At 41.4% G+C, this 26348-nt stretch overlaps 1 long non-coding RNA gene across 2 annotated transcripts in view; it reads right to left on the bottom strand.

Annotated features, from left to right (window-relative positions):
* LOC310844109 overlaps positions 1-26348 on the bottom strand; it is a 154132-nt gene that overhangs the window by 83981 nt on the left and 43803 nt on the right. Inside the window, exons 4-5 of one of the 2 annotated variants that reach the window (XR_014563942.1) lie at positions 1236-1348; positions 46-697 (exon numbers count right to left, since the gene is read on the bottom strand). The exons of the other annotated variant lie outside the window; for it this stretch is intronic. This is a non-coding gene — a long non-coding RNA (uncharacterized lncRNA). Of the gene's footprint in view, positions 1-45; positions 698-1235; positions 1349-26348 lie in introns of those variants that run through there. 2 annotated transcript variants of the gene reach the window in all.

Raw genomic sequence — 26348 nt, 5'->3', positions numbered from 1 at the left:
AACAGGGCCTCCTCCTGCTGCTGTGCTGCTGCTGCACAATTTCTGTTCTCATCCTGAAGCAAACTTCTTAACCCGAGGTACTATTTCTGGGTTAGCGGAGTCTGTAACCTGAAGCGTATGTAACCTGAGGTACCACTGTATTTTGCAAAGTATTAGGTGTATGGAAAGCCTTTAAGACCACACACTACCAGAACTTTCTAGCAGCATCAGGGCAATGCTAAACAGATTTGTTCAGAAGTAAATCCCAAATTAAATTAGACTCCAGTAAGTCTGCTTAGAATTGCAACCAAAATACACTTGTAAGGAAAAAGACCATGAATAATAGAGGAGTGGTTGCTGTTGTTGTTGTTTTAATCTACATTTAGGGAACTCTTTCTCATTTACTGAGTAACCTTTGAGCACCTGCTTTAGAAGCCTTCCATGCTGCATAGAGTTCTGAGGCAAGTTCTTGGTGCTCAGTCATTTCATCCAAAGCTTTCTCTCTTAATCCATGTGAACTGAGGGCATGCAATGTTTTAATTTGCTCTGGATCACTGCTGTATTTTTTCTTGCTTTGTGGATTACTACTATTTTAAATTGCTTAGGGAAGAATCTTATGCACAAGAAGGTGGTATAAAGCAAGCTGGTGCGAATTAAGCTGGCATAAAGTTATGCCAGATCCAAACACCATTCTGCAGTGGGGATGCTTCTGCTCTGCCTGGGGGAGGGAAAATCGAACTTTATTAAGATGATGTTTTATGCCAGGTTGCCAGGTCACTTGACAAAGCTGAACAAGCAAAGGATTCAAACAAAGTCCTTCCTGACTGATTCCACCTCTGCCACAGCGGTGGATTCTTGGGGAACTTGCATCAACCAGCATGAGCAAATTATGCAAGCATATTTTTGGCTGAGCCAGGGCTAGGCACTTAACATCAGCTGAGCCTGGCTAAACCAGGCATCCTCTGCATCCTAAGCTCCTCATCTTGGCATCCATCCATCCATCCATTATCCCATCCATCTTGGCAGGTCTACCACAGGATCATCTCCTATGTTGTTATATTTTTGTAGGCTGCCTTGGGATTCCACATGAAATACCTAAATGAAATGAAATGAAACCAAATGCTAGAGCACTTCCAATATTTCCCTCCTTTATATGTGAATCAGAGTATGTCTTCACAGCTATCTATAGAAAGAGTGCAGCAACTGAAGGTTTTGAACAGCGAGCATTTCACCCCCACCCTTCATATAGTACTTACCTGACAGAATGGAGCCTCCTTTTCTCCCATCCTGCCAATTTACTTAAGATCATTTTGAAACTTTGACCTTACAGAACTTGTAATCTTTACAGTGATGACATAATGCTTTCTTTCTGCAGAGAGAATTTTAATGAGATAAACAAATGATGGGTATTGCCTGCCACAACTGAGGCATAAAAAATCAGTAATAAATGGAAATAATCTCATGTACTATATATTTTGAAAAATGAGCTCCAACAAGCCTTTTAATAAAGTCATTATTCCCCCTTTCCATAAATCACAAAAGCTTATTTTTGTCCAGTGGATTTGAAGCAGTCAAGGACAACTCTTTTAAATTTGTCCTTGCATGTAATTTATGGCACCAGAAGCGTCTTCCAATTTTTCATTAAAGAAGATATGAATATTATGTGTGCTCTATGTTGTTATTATCATATGTAAAGGAGCTTTTTATAGGATGGAAAGTTGTAGCTCCCCGTGTGCAAAAAAAGTCCATATCTTATTGCCAACTAGTAATGGTGCTGCTATATAAGAAGTATTTTTGCTATGGGGGGTGGTGAATCACCAAGCAGGTATCCTGCAGCTCACATATTACAAAACTTGTTCTTGTGCTGCTGGGGTAGTTGGAGGGGGAAGTAACAGGGATCACAGATCTTCAGCAAAATATGGCAGAATTCAAATTGGTTCTAGAGCAGATGAACCCCTAATGAGGACATAACATATTTAGTACATCACCACCAAAAATGCACTCTCCCTAGTGTCAACTCACCTCACGTGCCCCAATAACATTCCTGTATGTAGGGAGAGACAAGGGCGACAGGAAAAATTCTGCCGCAGGGAATTTTAACCTTTAACCCAGCACCGCTCCCAAAACCCTATGGCGGGAACTTCAATCCAAGATGGAAGAAGTCTACACCTAGGGAAGGGGAACTGACATTTAGCCATTCCCATAAGAACCCAGCATCAAAAAACTATGTATCCTCAAGACCAAATGCCGGTGATATAGCCAGCCATACTGGAACTGGTGCTACAGAGACCACCTGAGAGCTCTCATTTCTTTCTTTTTTTCTTTTTAAAGTAAATTTTTATTGTTTTCCTTACATATTCTTTTCCAACAAATTATAATAACACCATACATTCCCTTTGACTCTGCCGAGTCGCAACTCCCCTCCCTCCCCACAATTGGTATAATAGTACTATTATGAGAACGATGTCCGCGATAGAAAGGGGTTAAATATACCAATTGTGGAGAGCTCTCTTTTCTGACTTAGTAGACCTCAGAAAGATCTTAATATCCTCACCTGGAATTTGGCAGGGTGGGACAACAAGAAAGGAGATGAAGATTTAACTACGTTCCTGCAGAATTTAGATATCATCTGCCTGCAAGAAACTTGGCTGCAAGATGCTAACCTCCCACATTTGCATGGATACTCTCATCATAGCCTCCCTGCAGTCAAGAGGCATCAAAAAGGACAAGGAAGTGGGGGGGGACTGACCACCTTTACCTCACTGGATCTGGCTGGGGAAATCAGTGTTGTGGAGTCAGATCTCCCTTATGAATATTTCCTGCCACTACAGTTTAGTGCAGGGGCAAGAGGCCAATTTTTCAATAATAATAATAATAATGATAATAATAATAATAATAATTTTTTTATTTATACCCCGCCCTCCCCAGCCAAGGCCGGGCTCAGAGCGGCTTACAAGCAATAATAAAAACAAGATGAATGATTACAACTTAAAAACAAAAATAAAATACAACATTAAAATAATGGAACATTAAAATATTAAAATGTAGCCTCATCGCAGGAGAAGGAAAAGAAAGGAAAAAAAAGAGAGGGAGGGAATCAAATTGGCTCCAAGCCAAAGGCCAGGCGGAACAACTCTGTCTTACAGGCCCTGCGGAAAGAAATCAGATCCTGCAGGGCCCTGGTCTCATGAGGCAGAGCGTTCCACCAGGCTGGAGCCACTGTTGAAAAGGCCCTGGCTCTGGTTGAAGCCAATCTAACTTCTTTAGGGCCTGGGACCACTAGGGTGTTGTTATTTATGGACCTTGAGGCTCTCCGTGGGGCAGACCAGGAGAGGCGGTCCCGTAGGTACGAGGGTCCTAGGCCGTGAAGGTTCAGCCGACATTCAAAAATAATCCACTCAAAAACGCACTTTCTTCTACTGCAAAAATCTCTTATGCTCCCACGAGATTTGAATTCGGGATTTCTAGACATTAATAACAAAATAGCAGGAGGGAGCCATGAAAGGGCTATCTGCATCCGTACATTCCTAACTCTGACACACAGGAAGCAATCCTATACCTGAGAAGCTGGCATAAAACAAGGCGGTGTAAATTAAGCCAACTTAAAGTTACACTAGATGAAAACTCTGTTCAGCAGTGGGGCCTAAACTTGGCAGAGGGAAAACAAGCCTTTAAAATAGTGCCAGAGGATCACCACTCTTTTTGCCGGCTTAACTTCTGCCATGCTTGTTTAGGATTGCACTATAAACTGGCAAAGAACTGCTCTAACTCCATTTGTATTTTCCATGGCACTATTAAGAACAGCGAAGAAAGACTTGCTCATATCATCAGGTTCTGTTGACAAAATTGCGTATCAAAATTAGGAGTCACATTTCAGGTGCCAGGAGGCAAGGCACTATATCTCTTTATTTTCATTTCCCCCTTTTTTAGTATTATTAATACTACTACTATTAGCATCATCATCGTTATTTACAGGTGTTGTACAAAATTACCCCCAAGGAGTGGCTGGGACAGAGCAGGGGGGAGAATCTGACTCAAAGCTTAAAACTAAATAAATAGCACAACAGAAAAGTGGATAGAAAAGGGGAGTGGGGAAAGAAAAATGGAAATAGACGAAAGATCTCCTCTCAAATATACAGTAACTGAAACAAATGGATGTTAAAACATTTCTTAAAGGCCGCTAGAGATTGAATGTGCCAGGTCTTATTGGCAGAGTATTCAAAGCAAACAAAGAGATCACGGAGACGAATAACATGAAGCAGAGAAGATATGAGGGAGCCATGAAATGGATACCCTTCAACTTTAATAATAATGTATTGAACTGAATACGGAAGGGATACGGTAAAGCCAATGAAAAGAAAGCAGAAAAGGCATGAGAGGCACAACACATACAAATGCACAAGTAGAAAAATGAAAGACAGAAATAAGAAACCTAAAATGAGATAAGGGCAAGCCAACATGGAAGGAATTGAAATAATCCTACTGCAATAAATGATAATAATCAAACAACAAGCTTAAGAATGAGGAGTGTCATCAGAAAGAAAAGAACAAATCTTTAAAGATTAGGAACCTAAGAGTAACAGAACTCAGCAATGGGAGTTTCATGGGATGAAAAATGAAAAGGACAAATAGAAACAGAGTGCCCAAAATTTCTGGCAGAGGAAGGAAAATGCCAGGAACAGCCAATGAAAGAGGAATGTGCAGACATAATGGGAAGAGAAACAACAACTGCTTTAGCTAAATTAGGTTTCAGAAAATGAAAAGACAACCAAGAGAGGACAGACAAGCTAAAAGATTAGGAAATGATGCTAGAGCGATAACAGGGACAGAAAAGTCTAATTAAATATCATTAGCCTAGAGGCATTAATCAAAACCAAAAGGACCAAGAGGATGAAGACACAAAGTAAACATATGAGAACCAAGAACTCAGTCTTAAGGAACATAGAAAGCTGAGAATAGTTAAAAGAAGGAACATTATCTGTAGACAAATGAAATGTGAAACGAGAGAGGTAAGAAGAACACAGACTCTGGATGTTCATTTGGGAAATCAGGAGGAAATTAAATATCAATCGGGTGGGATGGGTTGTATATATTTCAGATTTAATACATATGGATTAAGCATAACACATACTCATCCCAAAAGAATTGTTTGCTTTGGGTTTCTCTTTCTTTTGGATTTATTTAGTTACACACACACTGGAGACTTTTGTAGACCTGGGCTCCTTTGAGAAGAAGGGCAGGATAACAAATCGTGTCCTCCATCACGGAGAGCACGTGTTGCGTTGAGGTTACCCAAACTGCCCAGGTGTTGCTGGGGCAGGTACGATTGGATGGCCTCAACTCCCAATTGGTTATCCCTCGGTTGCCGGGGAAGGAATTTGGCTCAAGGAGCTCGCAATTGGCAACCGAGGGGCTATTTGTATCCCTGCACGCGTCGTTGAGCTTCCTCTTTCGCTGTGTACACAGGATCACACCCCCTCCCTATATTTGGGGGCTTATTGACCTTGCTATGCCTGACTAGGGGTCGTCTGCTTTTGGGACAGGGGCCCGGTAGAAATTTTGCCATTTGGCTGATTGGCTGGTGCCATTTGGTTTTTGCCTACTGCATAGCAAATTGGTTAGACATTGGTTCAATTGGTTGGTGGAGGGTGTGTGGTTGGCTGTGCCTGCCCCTCGAAGTTGCTGCTGCAAGGGTATTCTGTTAAAGGAATCCAGGGGCTTGCTTTGCTCTTGTCCGAATCTCTGTCAAGGGGCTTGGGCCACACCAGAGCCCCTGGGAGCATTTGGGGTGAGGTTAGAGACTGGTGTTCAGCTCAGACTTCCCCCAGATTGTTTTCCCTTACTGACATCTGCTGGAGTCCAGGCGTCAGTGCTGCCCTGCTGAGGTCATAGAATCATAGAGTTGGAAGAGACCACAAGGGCCATCGAGTCCAACCCCCTGCCAAGCAGGAAACACCATCAGAGCACTCCTGACATATGGTTGTCAAGCCTCTGCTTAAAGACCTCCAAAGAAGGAGACTCCACCACACTCCTTGGCAGCAAATTCCACTGTCGAACAGCTCTTACTGTCAGGAAGTTCTTCCTAATGTTTAGGTGGAATCTTCTTTCTTGTAGTTTGGATCCATTGCTCCGTGTCCGCTTCTCTGGAGCAGCAGAAAACAACCTTTCTCCCTCCTCTATGTGACATCCTTTTATATATTTGAACATGGCTATCATATCACCCCTTAACCTCCTCTTCTCCAGGCTAAACAAGCCGTTCCTCATAGGGCATCGTTTCCAGGCCTTTGACCATTTTGGTTGCCCTCCTCTGGACACGTTCCAGTTTGTCAGTGTCCTTCTTGAACTGTGGTGCCCAGAACTGGACACAGTACTCCAGGTGAGGTCTGACCAGAGCAGAATACAGTGGCACTCTTACTTCCCTTGACCTAGATGCTATACTCCTATTGATGCAGCCCAGAATTGCATTGGCTTTTTTAGCTGCCGCGTCACACTGTTGGCTCATGTCAAGTTTGTGGTCAACCAAGACTCCTAGATCCTTTTCACATGTACTGCTCTCTTTTCACATGTACTGTTTCCTAACATCTACTAGCATCAGCCCAGGGTTAGAGGGGTTCAGGTCCAAGACATTGAATGAGTCCAGGGTATTAAATGAGTCATCCAGGGCAATATTCCAAGCAATGATGTTACTGGTTCCAAGGAACCTGGCTTGACTTGGGTCCTTGGTTCTCTGCAGCCCTGTGTTATCAAATGCCTCTATCGTCGTGTGCTCATCCACAACTGGATATTATGTGAAATATCACTTAAAGGTCCTGAGTCTGTGTTCTCATGACTGGGAGGGTCATGACAGGCATAGCAAGGTCAAGCGAACAACCCTAATTCTAGGGGGGGGGGATGGGCAATCTGATGCACGGGCGAAAAGAGGAAGCCCTAGCCTCGTGCAAGTTTTAGCATTTCTGGCTGTCAATCAACAAATAGCAACATTAACTTCTTCTCAACGACAAGGGAAGCCCAATCGCATCAGTGGCCAACAGTCAATTAGCCCGCCCCACAACTTTGGAGTGTCCCGGCGGCCCCAACCGCAACACACACTCTCCATGAAGGAGAACATGCTTTAATAGAATACCCTAGCATTGGAGGGGCAGGCACAGCCTATCCACATCTCCTCCACTATTGAACCAATGCCTAACCACCAAACCTTACAAAGTTGTGATGATTTGCTATGCCGCAAGCGAAACCGAAATGGTACCAGCCAATCAGCCAAATGGGAAAATTCCTACTGGGTCCCTGTCCCAAGAAGAGACGACCCACAACGGCATAGGAAGGTCATAATGATCCCTAAATATAAGGAGAGTGGGCAGGCGATCCTATGCAGAAGGCGAAAAAGAGGAAGCTCAATGCAACATGCAGCAGTATATATGTGTCCCTCGGTTAATGCATGAAATGATCCCATTGGCCGGATTTACCCCAGCAACCGAGGGACCACCAATTGGGTTGTTGTGGTTATCCAATTGCTCCCACCCACAACAGTAGTGAGGTCAGTCTTGATGATCTCACAGCAACGCGTGCTCTCTGGGAGGAGGACATGATCTGCCGCGCCACCGGAGCACGACTTCCGCTCGCATCCCGGGGCAAGGTTTGCAACTAGGGGCATCTACTTCCGGGTTAGCAGAGCTCGTTACCTGAAGCATTTGTAAGGAGGATGGTACGTAACCCAAGGTAGATATAAAGCTTGTATGGTAGATATAAAGGTTTGGGCCCAGTTGCTCTGCCACATCAGGTTGTTTTTGACACAGGGGAGCATTAAAAAAAAGTTAGACCCACCTGCCATCTATCACCTCCAGATTTTATCATTTTGTTATCAGCATGTGTAAACCAGCTCATATCTGCACTTTTTGGTTTAGTTGGGTATGCATTTTTGGGATGTTTCTGGGTACTCCGCTGCTTCAGAATTCCACAATGGGCAGAAAGCAAATGGCCTTTTATTGCCCAATGCCATACGCAAACATCAAAGAAAACGTCAATGTAACAGCAGAGATCTGTTCTTATTGTTATGCATCCCAAGAATGTGAGAATGGCCTTCACAAGTAAAAACCATTACATGTTTGTATGCAATTTTGACAATTTTGTCAATTTCAAATGCTTCAAAATAACTGAAGCTTTTTAAGCTTCATAAGCAGCACTTGATGATTTAAAATGTTTTTCTCCATTAAAATGAATATATATTCAGTGATGCTATAATTTGTGTTTCACAAAGTGCACAATTTCAGCCTAATTCAACTTCTAAGTGTACCAAGTACCACAGTTACAGTCATGTAGATCTTCTGAAAGCAATTAAGCCATTTATCTATCGTTTTGTGAATGGAGAAATACACTCTGAATCACCTGAGAGCTCAGTATCAGACAATAGCACCAATGCAAAAATTTAATGGTACCTGGGTGGTCTAGTTGCTACCATTTCCACAGTTCCTCTTACGCTATTCAAGTCATATGTAAAACATCCACCCATATGGGCCATGACCTGAGTCACGTGAGATCTATCCATCACACCACCAACCCAGCAATGTTCTTATGGGAAAAGAAAAAAATAGGCAGGCAGAAATGAGAAAGATAAAGAAAGTTATAGGTATAGTTGATGCAAAAATGAGGAGAAAATAAGAATGTGTGAATCCCTTAAGAGGGCTAATGTAAGTATATAACATCACCCAGAGAATAAAGGCTGTATGTTAGGGAATAAAATAGTAGTTCCACTATTTTTGGGAGGGACAAAGGAGAATCACATAAGCATGGACTGTTTTTTCCAAAACATCCCTACACCAACAGCCTCTGCCTTCACCTGGTCAAATTTGTGTTGGTGATTAATCTCCATCATTTGACTCCTTTGGAGCAGTAGCCTAAAGGAAAGCCAAGGTCTATGCTGCAGGGTGTTAATGCAGCTGAATGCCCATACTGCCACTATGCCCGCTGACAGATTACTGCTGCACCTGTGACTCTTTAAATTAGCCACAGCTGGGATGGATGGGGCCTAATAGGAGCCAATTGTCCAAAAGTAGCTGACATCCTGTCTCTTTTTCTCTCTCTCTAGATTGAACTGGAAAGGGACCAGATACAATCCTTTTACCTGTTCCCTCAGGCAAAATCTCCCAGTCATGTTGTTTAGAACTAAAAATAAAAACAAAGCAATTCCCGGGGTTTTGGTTTACGTTTTTAGATGATGCTCAGTCTTCCGATTATAGCTAAATGGTGCCAACTTATATCACTCAATTAACACCTTAAATATGGTTCTCAAACTATTGTGTTTATTTTGGTCTACATTAGCATAACCTGGGAAGGAAAAATGATACAAAGTTTGAAATATCACAGACAATATAAAGAATATATATATTGTGTGTGATGGTTCCTATATCCACTGAACACATTATGCATGCATAATAGCCATAGCTCTATAGTAGAACACATCTGCCTATGCAAAAGTTCTATGGTCCAGTTATTATTTATTAAGATATTTCAGATCCCACCTTTTCACCAGAACATATGTAAATCTGTGTCCTCTTTTTGGTGGTGCATTTCCTCTTTATTAGCTATAAAAGTTATTTGCTTTTTATACTCAAAATATAAGATTAATAAATGATGACTATAACAAACTGCAGTGGTACCTCGGGTTAAGAACTTAATTCGTTCTGGAGGTCTGTTCTTAACCTGAAACTGTTCTTAATCTGAGGTACCACTTTAGCTAATGGGGCCTCTCGCTGCCGCCACGCCAGTGCTGCATGATTTCTCTTTTCATCCTGAAGCAAAGTTCTTAACCCAAGGTACTATTTCTGGGTTAGCGGAGTCTGTAACCTGAAGCGTCTGTAACCTGAGGTACCACTGTACCTGTTTTCAACCAAAGACCCTTTCAAATTAGAAGGCTGCCATTTGATGATCGTGCACTGGGGGGGGGGGGGCACTTTTCAAAGGTTAAAGTTCTGAAGCTGACAAAAAAGAAGTAAGAGTTTAACCTTCCAAATATGTAGGGTACAAATTCTGCATCTATTGAAAGGTGTGAGCTTACAAAAGAAGTTGCTTTTTCTCTGTTATACTAAATATACTAGTTAAGTCTCAAAAAGTGATGTACAATCAAGGTCAATGCCAGATTCCACCCTTGTTTTCCCATCCCAATGATTGTAGCATGCATTTAAGTGTTTTAATAGTGGACACAGAGCTCATTCGACATAGGAAATGCCCTGTTTCTATGAACTAGGGCAAGTTCTACACATCTAATGGGAATGAGTACCCAATATCTCAGACATTGAAGAAAATTGGTTAATGTCTTCTCCAAATTTCTGCAATTCACAGAAGTCAATGGTGCAGCTCCTAGGTCTAAAGAGCTCTGTGTGAAGTATTACAACACTTGGGTTCACACTGGAGTCATTGCAGTTCATACTCGCCTGGATCTCAGTGGTTTACAACAAAGCTGAAGTGCATTTCATTGTTATGCTTCAGTTAGAGGGCTGTGCAGAAAGACTAGCTTAGAGGAGCCTTGCAATATTGTCCATTGATAACATTGCAGGTCAGAGCTGATGCTGATTTGGATTCCTAGTCAAAAATCCCCATACCTCTTAAAAGGTAAAGGTAAAGGTACCCCTGACCATTAGGTCCAATTGTGACCGACTCTGGGGTTGCGGCGCTCATTTCGCTTTATTGGCTGAGGAAGCTGGCGTACAGCTTCCGGGTCATGTGGCCAGCATGACTAAGCCACTTCTGGCGAACCAGAGCAGCACACGGAAATGCCGCTTACCTTCCCGCTGGAGCGATACCTGTTTATCTACTTGCACTTTGACGTGCTTTCAAACTGCTAGGTGGGCAGGAGCAGGGAATGAGCAACGGGAGCTCACCCCATCACGGGGATTGGAACCGCTGACCTTCTGATCGGCAAGTCCTAGGCTCTGTGGTTTAACCCACAGCGCCACCCGCATACCTCTTAGGTGGCAGCAAATGTCATTCTACTTATATATATCCTTATGTTATCAACCTCAGACCTCATCGCTGGCTACATTAGACACTTGGCTGCATGCAGACGTCTTGTGCTCCAGTAACTTGCATGCTGACTGGTTGCACTTATAAAAGTTCAGTAGGTATACTCCTGGCATTGATGCTGACTTTAATTTTAGTTTCCCCCCAGTCATAGACCAAGGTAACGCACAAGGGATACACTACCACATTTTTGCTGCAGTCTCCCGCTTGTTCATTTCTATGTCTGAGGAAGGCTCTTAATTTCTGAACCTCTGCTTTTGACTGGATTCAACAATATAAATACTGTAGTAAGGGGAGCCAAGGTCTCAGTTACTAACAAAATTTGGTTGAAGTTCTGCATACATTTGTTCATACTAGTTATGCTTAAAAATGAACTAGGAAAGGTTTATATTCTACTGGGTATTTTTCCTCCGGACTCTAAAGAACACTCTCTTTCTGTGTTACAACAATATGGGTCAAATGCTAACAGAAAATAACATAATTACACCAGGTATAGAAAAGCATGTTAGCTGCCCCTTCTGTTTTCTAAATGACATTGCACAGAGAAGTCAGTAAACCTAAGGGAACAATAAACATTACCTACATGCAGTGCTCCATATAATTTGGAGCATCTCTTTAAGTACGAATTGAATTGGTATGCCGATCTGCTGTTTTTCAAGGCCTGGAGCCGGCGGGAGAAGGGGAACTGTATCTGACAAAGAATATTTTAATACAGATTCACTCAAATGAACAGATAAAATTTATGTTTGTTTTCATCTTTTATTGTCACATTTTATGAGTTTGTTTAACAGCAGATTCTGCAAAATATCACTACTATCATGTTATTGTCAAATCTCATAGTTATTGTGCAAAGACAGGTCAGGTCAGTTATGAGGCTATTGAAATTTTGCTGTTTTGCACTCTTGTACTTAGCCCCTTCAGGAACCCAGAGGCAGGGAGACAGATAGCTTACATTTCTCAGAAACCCATTGTAGTCATATACAATGCGGTTTTTTTTTTTTTATTTAAAAAATACACATTCCACACCTGCATATTCAGCTTTTGTGCAGAAGAACCAGTTAATGCATGGAGCTCAGGCTGTGGGAACGGTGGTGTTGACCCCAGTTTTGCCTCCACACATTATCTCTCAAATTGTCTTCTGTATAAGGTAACCATGACAGGTGGAAAGCCAAATTCTCAGTTTGCCGTTTGGGAAATGAGTCTTAACACTAGAGGAATGCCTTTTCCAGCATAAAAACACCTTTAAAAGCCATATTTTTTTCAGGAGAGCCTTTTTCCTCAGCAAGTCCCTTTTGATGCAGCAGAATTGCCCGAGTCATATTTTGAAGGGACATTTTCGTGCTCCTCCTCCTTGGTGTTGCAGGCTACCCGATTCCAAAAGCTCATGTCCCACCTCCCGGTTCTCTTCATTGTATGTTTCCATGCCCACATTTAGTTCCATTGGCTGATAGCAACAGTCCTTTTATCACCTTTCTAGCATAGGCATGCAGAGCAAGGAGCAAGACCATGCTTTTCGTCCTACCCCAACGTCACATCTGTGTGTGCAGAAACCCAGGACATGAACTTCTGCTCATCAGGAGTGGCTCTCCACAACCCAAACATGCATGGCCTCTTACAGATAGGTAGCCGTGTTGGTCTGCCATAGTCAAAACAAAAAAAATTCTTTCCAGTAGCACCTTAAAGACCAACTAAGTTAGTTCTTGGTATGAGCTTTCGTGTGCATGCACACTTCTTCAGATACACTGTGTATCTGAAGAAGTGTGCATGCACACGAAAGCTCATACCAAGAACTAACTTAGTTGGTCTTTAAGGTGCTACTGGAAGGAATGCATGGCCTCTGTTTGTGAACAGGAACATTGTAATTTCTGCTCACACAACTAACTGTGAACAACCTGTGGCTATGGAGTGATTTTTGTTTTTTTTAAAAAAATGCTAAATAGAATATGTTAACTTTGCAAAAATAAATAAATAATAAGGTAAGTAACAAGTGGCTAAAAGGATGAGCCCATTCCTTGCTTTGTACACTTACACCCTGCAAATGAATAATGCTTATGTTTCCCATGAGGACCACATCATGTTTCCTATGGGGAGGGGAAAGAAATAATCACCACGGGGGTGTTCTCTCCTAGGGTGTCATCCATATGGCAGGCTTAGCATATATCTGGGAAGGGTTGATTCACTCACACATGCCTGTCACTTCTTAACACTTGAGGACTCGTCATTCAGTGCACTTGCAGCTGAATGTGTGATAGCTCTTCTCTTGATAAATATTGTTTCTGATGTGAAATGAGATGGAAATGCCAATGACATGTTGGTGAGCTGTGTCCGGCTTCGTGAGTCACTCAGAAATTGAATTTCTAGAGACTCCCAGGAAGGAGGCTGAAACCTGACGAAAGACAGCTCTAGCAAAAGCTCTAATGGACATTATTTTAATGGTATCTTCTACATCTCATCAACGGGGGAAATAGAGTGAAACATTGACAGTCATTTGTCAAGCATCAGTACCAGAAAAGAGGGTGTCCGCCCAAGAGGCATATTTGGAATACATGCAGCAGCCATGTTCAGCAACTCAGAAGGGATGAGCAAACATCGGTGGGGGGGGGGGTTGAGATGGCAAAATTTCACGAAGGGCCAAATGTCCCCCTCAAATGGCTTCATAGGAGAGTAGAGGCTATGTATGTGAATGGTCTGAATTTCAATCCCCAACATTTCCAGATAAGGCTGAGAGATATTCCTGTCAGAGAACCTGAAGAGCTACCACCAGGGGTAGGGCCTTCCAGATATTGTTGGACTCCAAATCCCATCAGCCCCAGTCAACATAGCCGATAGTCAGACATGTTGGAAGCTGAAAACCAACCAACACCACCACTGGTACAGACAGGAATGAATTAGATCAGTGTTTCTCTCTCTTTTTTAAAAAAAGATTATTAAGTTTTCAAAAGTTGTATAAAAACAAAACAAAACAAAAATAAAAACAGACAAAAATAAAAGACAAGTATAATTTCAATCCCTTTTTTCCCTTATAACTTACTTCCCCGACTTCCTCATACCTCCCCTCTCTGTATTCCAATTTCTAATTTATTAATTCAGCAAATTCTTTCCCTTGTTTTTCATTTAATTTTTAGCCTTTCTTTTCATTTTACTTATCCATTACCGCTGGAAACCACGTAATTTCTAAACCAACGTCATTCTAACATTCATTAATTTTACAATGTTTCTTAAGATAATCCTTAAATTTCTTCCAATCTTCTTCCGCTGTCTCTCTCCCCTGGTCTCAGATTCTGCCAGTCATTTCTGCCAGTCCCATATAATCTATCACCTTCATCTGCCATTCTTCCAAGGTGGGTAGATCTTGTGTCTTCCAATACTTTGCGATGAGTATTCTTGCTGCTGTTGTAGCGTACATAAAGAATGTTCTATCCTTCTTTGGCACCAATTGGCCGACAATACCCAAGAGAAAGGCCTCTGGTTTCTTCAGAAAGGTATATTTAAATACCTTTTTCAGTTCATTATATATCATTTCCCAGAACGCCTTAATCTTTGGACATGTCCACCAAAGGTGAAAGAAAGTACCTTCATTTTCTTTACATTTCCAACATTTATTATCAGGCAAGTGGTAAATTTTTGCAAGCTTGACTGGGGTCATGTACCACCTATAAATCATTTTCATAGAAAAGTGTTTCTCAGACAGGGGACCACAATACACTAGTGGGCCTTGGGCTACTTACAGGTGTGTCTCAGTGCCACAGCCTGCCCAATACCTTCTCGCTTGCCTGCCCTGCCCACTAGCTGTGCCATTGGCTTCCATGCTGATTAAAGGTGGTAGACAAGCACCTTGGGGTCAGAGAGGAAAATTCTCCCTCATTTGAGGGGAAAGGACCAGAGGAAGTGCTGAAGGAAATTAGAAAGATACATAAAAGGTTAATATTTATTACTGGTAATAAAATAAACAAGGAATAAGAAGGAAGGGGGTAAGAGGGGGAAACTATTATAGGATGAAGAAGTGAATGCAAAAGGACCAGAGAGGTGGATGGGGAACTGAGAGAGGGGAATGAGGTTCAAGTGGAATGTGAGAAGAGAATGGGAGAAGGAATACCTCCTTTTGAGAGAAATTTTTTTAAAAGAAAAGGCCTTTTCTACACACAGCCTCCGGGTCAATAAATTCTGCCTAAAATGGAAAGGCTGTCATAGTAACTCCAGAGCAAATGTCTGTACTTAGCTTGAGGAAAGCAGAGCTGTGCTACACCTTGCAACAAGGAAAATGCTGTACCAAAGAATTTAGCCATTTCCAAATATAGATTAAATACCAGAAAATGAAATTAGTGATTTCCATTTGATTATGCCAAACTGCCTCCACATGACACCATTTTGTAAATACCCATGTACCAACATTTTGTTACTGGTGTCCCTCGGCAATTTTCAGAACCACTGAGCTAGGTGGATCAATGGATTTACTTCCAAACAAAGACATTTAACATCAGAGGAAAAGTTGTTTGTATTTCCTTGCTTTATATTCTGGAATTGGAGAATATAAAGTGATTAACAACAATACTTCGGAAGAGTGATGTATTATTAGCTTAGGTTTGCTGTTCCCTAATCAAATGCAGCTATAGGATTTTAATGAGGGCATGTTTATTGTTCTTCAAGTTTCATTCTTTTGTTATACGCATAATTTTTGCTCAACTGTACTTTTGTATGAACTATTGTTAAGCACCATGAATAAAACTTGCTCCTTCATTTCACACACATATGGATGTACACAAAGCTTGACTGTTTTCTTTATAGTGTTAATTACTCTCTCTATATTTTTAGAGAACTGGAGTGTTTTTATAAGCAACCTGAACACTCACTTTAATTATCACCTATGGCCTTATATTGAACTGCACTCTAAAATAACCATTTTCTATGCAATACACACACACACACACCTTTTTTGCACACCTTTGGAGACTGAAACAGCATAGCAAAAATGTCTGTAAACTGACTGATTCTGCTCCAATTTGCAAGCAGGTTTGAGAACGCAAAATCAGGTTGACCCACTGCTAAAGGTTAGCCAAACAGACTCCTCCTTCATTCCCCTCAAAACAGTTTAAGAAACCAAACCTACTAAGTTAATTGTATTAACTGGTGGAGTGACCACTTCTTCCCCTGCTGTAGCCTAGAAAATTCATCTGATGAAGGTAGAATTTGCTTTGGGAGAAAATCCCCAATGATGACAGGAAGGGATCTCTTGCCCAATCTAAAATATCACCTTCAGAGGAGGGAATTTCCTCAGGACATCAGCAGGGCTAAATTCCCCTTACATGCCTGCTCTAATCATCAAACTTTTAGCCTTGTACAGTGGTACCTCGGGTTAAGTACTTAATTCATTCCGGAGGTCCATTCTTAACCTGAAACTGTTCTTAACCTGAAGCACCACTTTAGCTAATGGGGCCTCCTGCTGCCGCTGCGCCGCCAGAGCACGATTTCTGTTCTCATCCTGAAGCAAAGTTCTTAACCCAAGGTACTATTTCTGGGTTAGCGGGGTCTGTAACCTGAAGTGTCTGTAACCCGAGGTACCACTGTAAGAGGGATTGCTGAAATCACACTTTGCAAGTCTGGGCAAACAGAAAATTCTGGTTCAATGAAACAAGGGAGAAAGGATGAGGAAAGAGAGATGGGATGAAGGAGCTTTGAGTCCATCACTTGCCACCGATCCAAATACCTAGAAACCATGGGTCCAATGAGTTTTCTGTTTGTCCTGCATTATCCAACATGGGTGTGAGTGGTTTTGCCTTCGCCCTGCTGCTTTCCCCTAAAGTGGCAGGGCAAACAAAGGTGTGGTGAAGCTCGGAGAGGTTTGAGGAGGTTGGTGGTTTCAGCTCAGCAGTGAAGGCAATCTGCTGGTCTCACTTCTAGGAATGCAGCAACTCATTCCCCATCTTGATAACTGCAGACCTTGGAGTCAGGAAGCTAGGTAAGCACCCCCACCCTTCCCAGCACTATTGTAAGAGAACCATGCTTTTGTACACAGTAAAAGAAAATTGTTATTTTCAGTGGTGGCAACTGTGTTGTGGAACTCCCACCTCAGAGAGGCTGGCCAAAATGGCTGGAATACTTTTCTGCCTTTGGAAGTGATCCTGGTCTTTTCAGATTCTGTTGCTCTTTTTCTTAATTTTAATTATAACTATTATGGAGAGTTTTTTTATCTGACTCATCCCCCCCATCCCAAGCTATCCTATGGGAATATTTGGCCATAACTGAGCGTAATTTTTTATTTTATTGTTATTATTTTTATCACAGGAACCATTTCACACTACTTGAACCACAACCACCTGAAACCCAGAGGACTGTTTCATTATAATTTTAAAAATCAATTTTCAGCAGAAGAATGTATACTTTAGTTTAAAATATCCAAGGTCAAAAGAGTTAAAGATGTCTATCTTCCCTTCAAGAATCACCAGCATATTCTGCATTTTCTTCCTCCTATAGGAAAAAGAAGCCATGATGTCTGTAGGCTAACATTAATGTTTTAGGTGAATGTTCAAGCAAAGTCCATTATTACTTTGGCTTAGCTGTTGTACTCTTAAGATGTCGGCTAATGTACTTGATTGAAACGAAGTCAGCACATAAGCCTACTTTTTGCTTTGTAGTCTTTGAGTATTCAGAAATAGACATAAAAAGGCATTGGATTTTGACCATTTCCCTAAATGTCCATTATACTCATACAGCTGTGCAGAAAACCTGCCATTGATACAAAACAGTCCCACAGCACAAAACATGTTTACAAGTAAGTGTTTTGTCATATAAATATTTGGTGCTTTCCTTTCATATATATGAAAATGCAGCAAATCAGACCAATTCCCATTGGAATAATATTTAGAGCCAGTTCACACATTGCCTGTACATGCTACTAGCCGTGGCAGCTAACTCCATGTTCCACTTCTACTGTTGGAGTCAGTATGCTGCTGAATACCATTTGCTGGGAATCGCCTGTGGAGAGAATGCTCTTTTGCTCATGCCCAGCCCCTGAGCTTTCCATAAGCAGCCAGTTTGCTATTGTCAGAACAGGATACTGTACGGGAAAGGCTTTTGGTCTGATCCAACAGGCCTCTTATGATGTTCTCATGCCAAGAGTCCTAAGTAAACATCACGTGCCCACACAATGCACCACTCTCACACAGAATCTACCATATGATTGGACAAGCGCATGCACACATTCCCACGTGAAGCTTGCACTCAGGGCCAAACACCACTCCAACACTAGCAAAGGAGATCAGGGGTGTCATTGAAGGTGTGTGAGTGTATGTCTGTGAAGTAATAAAAGCAACAGTTTGGGGGACAGAGTGTCTCTTCTTGGAAATGCTTGGGGTTGCAGATTTACTGGATAGAACAAGTGCACATGCCGTTTCTCTCCGCTTGTGCTATTTATTTCTAAGTGAAGCAAATATGACAAAAACACTGTAATCATCCAGTGCTGATTCATCCAAAGAAAACCAAATTTAGATAGCATTCTTCCTGCAGCTTATTGCCTCTTAGGAAAGTAAGGAGTTTGCAACACTACATGTAGATACACATATGCACACACATTTTTAATATATCTCAATTGTTTTTGTTGCTGTCACATTTTTCTCTTTCTCTGACATATTTGATATTAGGACTTAAAAATATCCCTACAGTCATGAATACATTTATTCTTGGCTGGCATCTTTACAAAATGGAATAAAAACATCTTTTCCAGAATCTGAAAGGGCATGGTAGATGTTTTCTGACAACTGTTGGTAAGTTGCAACGTATTTATGTGAGTGTGAATTTCTAATTATTGTGCTTATTGCTTTTTCAGAGTACTTGATCACTTGAATTCTCTAACTTTCTTCTCTTTCAGCTCATCTTTCTCATCTTTGCAATCTTTTTTCTGATAACACCTTTTGTTCCTCGCAGCTTCTGTCCCTTCAAGTATGCCCACGGTGGCTCCTAAACTACGCTTTGATACTACCTTTGTGTTTTGAGCTCTTGCTTGATTGTAAGGAAGATTCTCTCTTCTCTCCTTCGGCCCCCACTATATTATTCAGGATAGCATGAAAAGTGACAACTAAAACAAAAGGCAACTTTCTAAAGTGTTTCCTTCTGACTGAAAATATTTTCCCCTCCACTGGAGAGACACAAAACACTATTACATGCTTTAGGAAATGAAATCATCTTACTCCAGATGAAAATGTTTCCCAACAGAATTTGATGCTGCTTTGCAAAAAGCACATTAACTTAGGGCTCGTCCACATGAAGACAGGCGAACTAATACCAGTGTACTGGAAGAAGCAAAGATCACCGATGTTGAAGCAATGATTCTTCAACGTCAACTTCATTGGACTGGTCATGTTGTGCGAATGCCTGATGATCGCCTTCCAAAGCAACTACTCTATTGCAAACTTAAAAATGGAAAGCGTAATGCTGGTGGTCAACAAAAGAGGTTTAAAAACTGTCTCAAGGCAAATTTTTAAAAATGTAGTATAAACACCAGCAATTGGGAAACACTTGCATGCAATTGCTCCAATTGGAGAACAGCCTTTACAAAAGGTGTCGCGGGCTTTGAAGACACTCAGACTCAGACCGAAAGGGAGAAACGTGCTAAGAGGAAGCCACGCTTGGCAAACCCCCACCATGATCAACTCCCACCCGGAAACCAATGTCCCCACTGTGATAGGATTTGTGGATCTAGAATTGGTCTCTATAGTCACTTACGGACTCATTGTTAAAACCATGTTTATGGAAGACAATCTTACTTGGCCACGAGTAATTGCAAAAGAAGAAGAAGAAGAAATCATGGAACAAACAGAAGTGTGGATAAGCAGGGGTAGGGATGTAAGAAGGCATCATTTCTGTTCATCCTTGTATTTGCCACTTGCAGAGCCATTTTCCATTCCACTGCAGATCATCTTCCATCAAACACTTAAGTTTTTGGTCTCACAGTCTACTGTGGTGAAATAACATAATTTATTAAAGTTATGTTGTGATTACATAATCCCACCCCTTCACTACAACGCAAACACAATGCAAATGCAGAGGGAACGTAATCAATTAAATATTGATAGCAGACTGAACGCAACAGCAAATAATGATTATATTTGCTGGATTGATTTCCATTCTAGACATGGGATGGATAAGCAAATATCTGCAATTTCTCCTCCCATTTCCATTGGATTCTCCAGTGTCCCTGCTCAGGGTGAGATTGTGGCCTTTGAACAGCTGGAAGGTAGACTCAGATATAGTTAGGGAAAGGTTAGCAAGAATTTTGCCGGCCGCAGCTAATAAAGAGATGCCTCAATAGTTATCGCAATCTGTTCTTTCACCTTTTTTAAAGAGATGGATAATTTTGGCATCCCTAAATTCTGCTGGGTTTCACATTGTTTTCATGATGGTTTCAATACACTTGCTATGTATATTTATTCACCACTTGGATATTTTTATGAACAAGTGGAATATACCTCCTCATGTAAACAAACAAATCAAGTTATTTCAGCTAATTATATATTTCCTGCTCTTCTACTCCAAGAGCATTAAAAAAAAATCAGACAAATAATATATTGAAATCAATGCTGATTAAGGGGAAAAAATCAGTGCAGAACAATTTAAAGGGAATTACACATTAAAAGTCAGACTGGAGTGCCCACCATTAGCACTGGAGCCACAATCAATCATTGCAGTCCTGAGATAACTTTTTCCTTCACATATATTTCTTTCCTGATGTTTCTGCTTTGGGACTGTAGACCACAGCAAGCACAAGAGGCCCACTTTGCCTTTGGTCTGCTGGATATTCTCCAATGAGAGTCAACAATGACAGCCTAATTGTTTTTATTGTAGGAAGGCTTGGGGGAAGCCCAAACCAATTTCTGCTGGACTTGGAAGGACTCCCTGTTTCAAAGTGTACAATTTGACAAAGACGTAAAGTGATGCTGCTCTATTCCCTGAATGCCCTCCAAAGGGCAGAAACGATTTGACCTTTAAATGAGTAACAGAACTGGCTTTGAGGGGGAATTAAAAGTTGGAATGACACACCAATATCAACTGTCTGAGATCTTTCTCCCAGGATCACCTGATTGGGCAAAGGAGAAGTGGAAATATTCCCCCTTTGAGAGCCATTTGGAGGAAACCTTAAACCCTTGTCCCTTTGTTAACCACAGTTCTCTGGCTAATTCACATTAGAGACTGCAACTTGAGCCCCAAGGAAGTGGAAGAAAAACAACGAAAAACATTCTCAAACACCACTGTTACCCAATGACTTTAGCAAGGAGACTCTGCTGCTGCATAAGGTGAGTGAAAACATCCTATGATAACAAAATCTCAGAATACTATAAATAAGGAATTGGATAGTTTTTAGACAGATCAAGAGATGAGTATCACTAAGCAGTTTGCCATCAAACATTTCTATTATTGGCTGCAGGGTAACATAACTAAGACATTGGAGAAATGAGTGACCTTGATCAGTTAAACCTTAAAATAGAACACAAAAGTTGTTTTACTGATGAAGTAGCTGAATCTTTTGGATAGGGTTGTATTATATTTAAAGAACTGTAGATTAGAAATATGTTCTGAAGTTTTTGGATGTATGTTTTTCAGTGATGGTGATGTGGGGCGCACTCAAACTATTTTCAGAGGGAGGCAGACGTTTTCTAAAAATTGGAGGCTTGCCAGTAATGGTGGAGATGGCAATGCCTTTAAAAACAACAACATCTTATTTGCAAAAATATTCTTAGCCATTTCAAGGAGCCAGGAGCAGCTGAATTTGGTGGTCATTGTGGACTGCCATCTCCCCATCCCCCACCAACAATGCCTCTGGAACAACACTATGTTATGACCGACACATTGTGGGCAAACACAGTGGCCTTTTAGCCCACCAACTTCAAATACCCCGGGCAAGAAGAAAGAAAAGTTTTGTCTGCCCTCCTGAGAAGTTTTGTAAAACTTTCGCTTGCCCCCTGAGGTTGCCGAATGATGCCTTCTTTCTTCTGTTGCTTGTGAGTGGGGTCACTGCTATGGTTTTATCGCAGTATGCTTTCACTAACCACAGTTAGAACAAAGCAGTCTCCAAGTCTTGGTGCAGTTGGTAACTGTGCTTAGTTCAAAAGTGAAAGCACAATCAATCAATCTGCTCCTCTTCCACACAAATTAACCTAGAGTAAAGGTAAAGGTAAATGGACCCCTGACCATTAGGTCCAGTCATGGCCGACTCTGGGGTTGCGGCGCTCATCTCACTTTATTGGCCGAGGGAGCCGGCGTACAGCACATGACAGGATCATGTGGCCAGCATGACTAAGCCGCTTCTGACGAACCAGAGCAGCGCACGGAAACGCTGTTGACCTTCCCGCCAGAGTGGTACCTATTTATCTACTTGCACTTTGACATGCTTTCGAACTGCTAGGTGGGCAGGAGCAGGGACCGAGCAACGGGAACTCACCCCGTCGCGGGGATTCGAACTGCCGACCTTCTGATCGGCAAGTCCTAGTCTCTGTGGTTTAATCCACAGCGCCACTCGGGTCCCTAACCTAGAGTAAGCTGCCTTATACTGAATCAGGCCAATGGTCCATGCAGTTCAATATTGTCTACAGTGACAGGCAGCAGCTTTCCAAGAGTCTTTTCCGGCTCTACCTGGAGAGGCTGTAGACTGGATCTGGGCATTTTGCATGCAATAGCTTACGCTTTAACACTGAACTACAGCTCTTTCCCTAAGGGAGGGAAGAGCACCGCAGCAGTTTGTTGTTACACCTGAACTGGGGCAAAAGTGAATAAATTTTCTTTAATCAATATTTCCATTCCCACTTTTACATTTTTATAATGCCTTCTCTCCCTATGAAGGTTCATAAAATCAATCATTAACCGCATAAATAAAGCAAACAGAGAGAAATGATGAGCCATTGGTCTGAACTGATACGACTTAGCCCAAGGCTACTGTTAAAACTAATACCAAACTCACATGATTATTAGACTCTTGCAAGGAAAGATTCCATAATTCATGGAAAGTAGCAGCCTCAGAGCTCTATTTGTATCCTGCCATATCTTATGTCCAGTGGAGCTTCTGCATAATTATGTGTGGATCCAGTTTTTAAATGGAGCATTTTACTTCTTGTTTACCAAAGCTGGATGTTTTTGATGGGAATGGGGAGAAAAAACATTTTTCTAAAAATGTGAGCAACGTAAGGCTGGTAAGCTTTGTGGACTTACTTAGGAGCAAATTCCTTGAGCTCAATGCTTCTGATGGAGCAGGTGTAGGTGGGATCGCCATCCAGGTATACCTGGGTGTATAAGCAGCTCCATTCCACTTTGCCTTTGCCGAAAGTTAATACACTGGGTCAACTTGGCCTGGGGCCAGTCAGTGGTGTCAGTTATCCTGCTGTTAATGTTAGTGTTACAGTGGAAATTACCATGGAACATTTATCAAAATTATAGTGTGAAAGCAATTTCATACTGAGCTGATTACCACCTGGACTCTACTGACTGTAATTGCTTAAGTAGTAAGTGAGGAAGGTTTAAAGGAATAAGAAAGAAAATACTTCCACCCCATTAGAGGCCCTTCTGAGAATTCTGCGACATTGGAACAAGAAAAGAACAAAGCATTTGGGCAATCTGGGTCCACATTGCGTGACAGTCTCTCTGTCTCTCCGTGTGTGTTTGTGTGTGTGTGTGTGTTTCTGGGATACGTATAATAAGAACACTAACATAATTATTCTCAGCTGCTTGAAAGCAAGCAAATGCATATGCACACTTCTGAGCAAAATCCAGTTCAGGTTCAGTGCGCTGCTCGACACATAGATGTGTCCCAGTGGCCTATTTCCCTGCCTCTGCCAACACAACTGCAAAGGCACATAAGCAGACAGCATACGGAGACACAACAGGAAATAAAAAAGTCCATACATGCCTCCCACATCCCTGCCCAGCACCTCTCAAAGCACTGCTGAAAAGACTTTTACCACAGCTAATATCGGCACATGAAGATTGCACAAAGATTGAAGTCCTTTTCGTCTGCAATCTATACAATTAGTCATTTTCTTCTATGAACTATAGTATACAATTCTACAATTACGGAAGTTTTACTCAGTGCTGCATTCCTATTTAGCCACGTCCTTTAATTAAGAGGGAAACAAAGTTGGTTTCAGCTTAGGGCTAACACTTCTTGTCCAAAAAACACAGAGATTGTAAGTTATGGCAAACTCCTAAACTTCCCTGCCAAGAAAGCAGTAAAGGGTTGATGTGCTCCTGTGCATTATGCTCTGTGATTCCATATTTAGTCCTGAGCTTCCAACTCAACCATGCCCTGGAGGTGGAATGCTTCTAGGCAAAAATTCAATAGATGAAGATTCCCCATCATTTGCTACATGCAAACTTCATGAATTTCTGGCTGATGCATTCATGCTCCATCACCAGAACAACACGTGTAATGAACCTCCAGGAAAAAATTCTACAGATGCAAGGCGAATTCTGCAGGTCTGTCTTGATTGGACTTAGTTGGAACTTAAATAGTTGTCACGATATTTTTTCAGAGAAAAAGCAAAGCTTAAAAACAACAAAGTGCTTGCCCCATGTACACTCATTTTCAGAAACATTGTGATCTCGAGTCAAACAGGCATCACAGCATTTAAAAAGCCAGCAAAATACGTTGAACTAGAAAGTGTAGTTGGAGCAAAAAGAATGAGCATGTATACCCATAGCTATGGTAGCTGTATCATACTACCTTTATGAAACTAGAAATCGGCACATAACCTAAGAGTCATGTGATTGCTTTCAATGGGATATAGGCCCAGGCTATGTTTTACTGCATTGATTACAAAAGTTTGTTTTCCACCATTCCTACCATCCCAAGCTGACAACACTCATGGCCCAGGGGCCTTCATATCTTAAGTTTTCCCGTTGTGGGCAGGGACAGAAGAAATACTATGCAATAGCCAAAATACATGCGGTAAATGTTGCCAAACAACATGGCTGAAGGGAGTGTGTGGGGAAAAGTTATCACAATAATTTTAATTCCTATGGTGGATGTAATGCATTTGTAGCATGAGCCCATGCCATAACTCCTCCTCCTAAACTGTGCCTAATAAATCTGTATTTTGGAATTCAGAATCTGCAATTTGAGCCACAAATGAGATTAATTTAACCTCTAACTAGTTCGTAAACCATCCTCAGAGCTAATTAGAGTGAAGCTCTTTACCTGAGCTTACTTGGATCTGACTCACACCTGCCAGTTCATCATTCAGTCATTGTAACATGCCTGGCATGCGTGAATTGAAACCCCACAGGGGGAAAATAGTTTCCCTCATGGTGTAATGGCTTCACGGTTGAGTCATTTCATATAGTTAAGCATGGTTCACACATGTAGATCTTTTCTTGATTTTTTCTGGACTTGATTACTGTATATTTGACGTTTGTCTATATATATGGCTAGCAGTGGCCCTCATTTTTCCATTCTGCCCTGCCTTCCATAACCAAAAAGATGGAACGATATTCTGGACACTCCATATCAATGCCCCATCACACAAAAGCTGTGCTGTTGTAATTTCTCTCCATCCATCAGTGTGGAATGCTAGCATATGCATTGTATCTTGTATCTGTAGTGGAAGGAAGGGTGTTCCAGCATATGATGACCAGTGCCATCAGCCATGATAACACAGGAGTGAGGGTTGCTGAATGACACTTGAATGTGTGAATTGAGTTGAGTGAGAAGCAACACAACTGAAGTGAAGGGAAACACAAGGAAAGAGTCATTCATGGTAGCCCATTCATGCATTAAATTCATCACTTGTTGCACTACTTGATTGATACTGAATATTCATGTGGGAACCAGACTAAGAGAAAATAATTCAGATTCAGAATGGGATCCCATGGGGTCTCTTCTCCTTTCACCTTTCTGATGTTTTCATCCACCTGCTATCTCACAAAGCATGAAAGAACTTTTTATTATTTTTTTAAAATCTAGTTTTGGTTATCAGATCACATTAAGGAGAATATTGCTTGCAAAAGGTGTTAATTATGACATTCATAGAAAGCAACTATAACGAGCAAAGGTTTTAGACAGATTACCGATTAAAAGTAATGCTGAATTCCTTTTTTTAAAAAAACAGCATCACCAAAAAACTTTATATCCTTTTGTCATGTTCGTTTCATTTTATATAATATAGGAACTGACTTCTCAAGGGAAATATGGGAACTGAGGGTTTCATTTTTATTTATTTTTTGGCAGTGATCCATCTCCTTAATCTCCCATTCTCAGTCCGGTGTAGTTTTTACTCAACCTTAAAAACTGATATTACCAAAATTTTGATCCCCACCTCCATTTTTTATGCAAAACAGTATTAACCATTCTTCCATATATCAGAGCTTTATTCTAGGGT

The sequence above is a fragment of the Podarcis gaigeae genome (genome assembly GCF_964106915.1).
Source record: "Podarcis gaigeae genome assembly, chromosome: 4".
NCBI classification, from domain to species: domain Eukaryota; kingdom Metazoa; phylum Chordata; class Lepidosauria; order Squamata; family Lacertidae; genus Podarcis; species Podarcis gaigeae.
Note: the sequence above shows the minus strand (reverse complement) of the source record. Positions and strands in the feature narration are given on the sequence as shown.